Here is a 4,530-nt window from a genome sequence, read left to right as displayed (position 1 = left end):
ACACACTCACATAGGCAACATCCATGAATGGAAAAAGCAGTGAGAGGTTTTTCTAAAAAATTAGGAAGGATGACAGTGGATCATAACAATGCTGCTGCTACTGCTGATGGCATCTGGCCACGACCCACCTTCAGTTAAACAAACACATGATGTAGGAGCAGATTACACACACATGCACGCACATGCTGTGAGAAATTGGACATACCAGTCATTCCAATAGGAAGCTTCTGTTTAGAAGCCAGAAGCACAGGCTGGTGGGTCCATGTTGTTACTTTAAAGCTGGGATGTCAAACTCATTTTACATCATGGACCACATACAGCCCAGTTTGAGCTTAGAAAAGGGAAGTCCTCCAAACTATACATTTAGTTCAAGAGATATCTGAATATGAGAAAAAAAGGTGCAAAAAGAGCATTTCTTATCCTACACATGAAAGAAATGCTGCTGTAGTAAATCAAAGGCTTACAACTGGAACTTTTATGTTACTTAATTGTTCATCTAATAATACCAATAACCATGAGAGAGGTTTTTATTGCTGTGAAAAGCTGTAAACTTGTGAATATATGATTAATTGTTTAATATGTAGCTACTTCTCAGAGGAGTTTAACTTAGCACAAAGACTGGTAAAACACGAACAGCTAGCCTCTTGTTTTCTTCAGTTTGTACTCAATGCAAGACACACAACATGTTAAGTGTTGCCTGTTTGCATCAGGATCCAGATCCGTTATTCTATCAACACATTCTCATCCCAAAGCATAACATACTGACACTATGTGACAAATCGTTGGTATGTTACTCGTTCAGAAACATGAGAACTATTTGGAATGAATCTACACATGTACATTTATTTTACTTTCTCATCATGAATCACTTTGGAAAACACAATCTAATACGATTGAGGTTAGGGATAAGGTTATGGTTAGGGTCAAGGCTGGAATCCAAGGCTGGAACGTGTGTTACTGCCAGGAGCATCATTCTATTGGACTCCATCCACAATCCATATGGATGCAGAAGGTTACCTTTCACGTTCCTATGTGATGCCTCGGGACGTGACAAATCATCGGTATGTTATGCGTTGGGAATGAGAACAGTTTCATTCTATTATCAAACTAAGGTCAAAGTTCATTTCTGACCACAGAAACAGAGATAACAGGCTCACTCATGGCATATTAAATTCCTGATAATGGTGAATATTTAAGCCAGACTGAACAAGCAGCTGCTCCTAATGACACACATTTTATCTAAATTGTTTGCAGACTCTGAAGTGGGTGTTGTTACTGGTTTTTAGACCTTGCGATGAACACACTAACACAAGAGGATGGATCACTAATGCTAGCTAGCTTGTTTAGAAAAGTGCTAATTAGAGACACTCAAATAAAATACTGGAATTTCTCACACCACAACAGTACAAGCTATGTGATACTGGATTAAAATGCTCCCCTGAATCTGTCTTTACTGTGGAAGGTTTTCACTGTGAGTGAATACACAAAGTTTATCAAAGTAAAACGACGGGGACCACAACAAAAATGCCGATAACAACAAACTTAATGAAACTGACAGATTTTTAAAAAGATATTTTAAAGATGCCAACAAAGGCAAAGTTAAAGCTTTCAATTAGGTAGATAAAAGGCCTGGAGTTGATTTGAGGTGTGGTGCTTGCATTTGGAAGATTTTGCTGTGAACCGACAGCATACGTTCAAAGGAGCTCTCGATGCAGGTGAAACAAGCTATCCTTAATCCTTGAGCTGTGAAAACTGAAAAAAGGAGTGGCAAAGTCTACAGTTTTGTGATTGGTGGATGATCACAGAGTCATTTCCTTGGTGATGAGAAACCCCTTAACAACATGCAACCAAGTGAACAACACTCTCCAGGAGGTAGGCATATAGATAACCAAGTCTACCATAAAGAGAAGACAGCTTGAAAGTAAATACAGAGGGTTCACTGCAAGGTGCAAGACACTCATAAGCCTCAAGAATACAAAGGCTAGATTGGAGTTTGCTAAAAGACATCTAAAAAAGCCAGCACAGTTCTGGGAAACATTCACTGGACAGATGAAATCAAGATCATCATCAGCAAGGCTCACAAACAAACAGCAACTGAAAGCCTCTGCAGTAAAGGCCTGGCAAGCATTAAAAAGGAGGAAACCCAGCATCTGGTGATGTCAATGAGTTCAAGACTTTAGGCTGTCATTGCCAGCAAAGGGTTTTCGAAGAAGCATAACAACAGTATTGAACATTTTATCTTCGGTTATTTCATTTGTCCAATTATTTTAGATCCCTTGAAATGAAGGGATCGTGTTAAAAAAGCATTTTCCTCTAGCATTTTTATGTAAACTTTTTGTTCAACCTGCTAAAATAAGGCTGAAAGTCTGCATTCAATTGCATCTGAGTATTTCATTCACTAATGTACAGAACTGTACTCTTTGCGGTAGCAGAGCACTTTATTTTTAGTCGTTAAAGTGAGAGAAGATCCCAACTTACTGCAGATTGGAGGTTGGAGGAAATTGTATAAATGATATATGATCTCACTTATAGTTCTTAGAAAGAAAAACAAAATATGCAAAACAACCCAAACCTCCCCCCATCAGCCTGTCTCTGATTATCACTACAAACACGTTGGCGATACCAGTCACGCTGAGTTGACTCCCTGCAGACAGCAAGAGGCTAAGTCGGGACCCCATCATTTAAAGCATGCTCAAGTCTGATAACACACAACTTTAAAACTCTATTTAAACAGGTAACATATAAAGAAAAAATCCACACCCTGAAGGGTTAGGATGCAAAATTTAGCACAAGTATTTATTTCTGCTGCAGCTTAGCGTCTTACTTTGGGGTGTATGGGAACTGACTCACTTTTGGAATCAGCTTCAAGTCGTCCTTTTAAGGAACTGGGCACTACCTACTGGGATGGCGCCAAGTACTACTGGGGCTGGGGTTTGGTACAGGGAGTATTACTTAATGAAAAGTCATTTATACAAACATATTACTAGATATGTAAAAAAATACACATGAGTTGGTACATTTTCAAAGGGTGATGCTTACACTTACATAGCACTCTTTTTTAAGAGAAAGATTTTTGTGCTCGAGTGTGAGCAAAGGCGAAAACCACAAGCTGCTAGCTATGTGTTAGCATGCTGTATTTGCAGATGCATGCTAGCAGTAGCTGTCCTGTTGTCAGCAGTTGTTTCTGGCCTGGAAACTGTTTGCGATTTTAGCTGTTTTCCTGCACATTTTTTAGATTTCTATCAAGCCTTAATAATATGACTGCTAGCTTAGTAACTGTAATGTGATTACTCTGCAACACTGAGCACGAAGCACAAAAACCACCAGTACCAACCGCACAGCCATGTGTGGAAGATTTATTCCTACACTGTTGACACGTGCAAAGAAGCACATATGAGACGTTGTTGTGCATTTCTTTTCTGTGTTTGATTCGTTTTTATTTTGCCATTTTACGTCTTCATCTATCAAAGACTAACATACCTCATATCTCATAGTCACCCAATAAAACACTCGATGAAGCACACAGAAACATCTGGCTCTCCTTTTATTTTTACAGCTTATGGAAGCAGGATTAAAGGAGAAGATCAAAGTCATGTAACTTGAATATTAGAGTGCTAAAGATGGAAACCAATGATCATAAGACAGATGTTTTGTGACACGACAAAGTGATTGCGACGCAAAGCGATTCATTACTTCTATCAGGTATGTGGACAAAACATAATGTATGACAGCTAGCAGAGTTTATTAAATGTAGTGTAACTTTGTCATTGTCAGTATGAATAGATGCTTTGTTTTATGTAGGAGTGGTCTGAACTAGCTTCTCGCTCTGTGATCTGTCCAGCTTCACAGAGAGTTTGTAACTATACGTTTGAATTCTCATATACACACAGGAGCATCGTGCTGAAATGTGCTTGTACTGGAAAGGAGGTGATGGAAATGTCATGAATGTTTGCGGTGGGATCCATGCACGCACCCTGGACTTACATGGAGCTTTCTGTCTCAAAGTTTGATGACTTTCTCTTACTCCCATCCTGTTTATCTCTCCTCTCCTCCTTCCCTCCTCAGTGTACACAAATGTGGAAATAGTCACTTTTGACACTGCTCAGTCCCTACAGTAGTATAGAACAATACTTTAGTTATTTCCCCCACAACCAATTGTCACTTCCTCTCTTTTCTTTCCACCTCCATCCCATCACCCTTCCTCCCCGCTTCCCTCCAGCCTCTCCCTCCGCCATCTTGCTGTCACTTTTTTTTTTCTTGATGCCACTTTGAACGAAGAGCAATGCGGCGAAACTATTTGGGGAATTCTCGCCGACCAAACCAATGCTGCCGTCTCTCTCCTCTCTGCGTGGAACAGCCGTACCCAAATAAGGCTGGGCGTTCTGACTAGACGTGAGAGGAAGAGACGCAACAGGCAGAGGGAGAGGGAGCTGCTGAAAGGCCATGCCCTTTTAAGGATGAAGTTTCCTTTTTTTCCCTCTCACTCGCCCTCATTCTTGGCTTTCGTTGCTCCCTCCTTCCTCCGCCCTC

This window comes from Rhamphochromis sp. 'chilingali' (assembly GCF_963969265.1).
Source record: "Rhamphochromis sp. 'chilingali' genome assembly, chromosome: 8".
NCBI lineage: Eukaryota > Metazoa > Chordata > Actinopteri > Cichliformes > Cichlidae > Rhamphochromis > Rhamphochromis sp. 'chilingali'.
The sequence above is the reverse complement of the archived record's forward strand: the minus strand, read 5'-3'. Positions refer to the sequence as shown.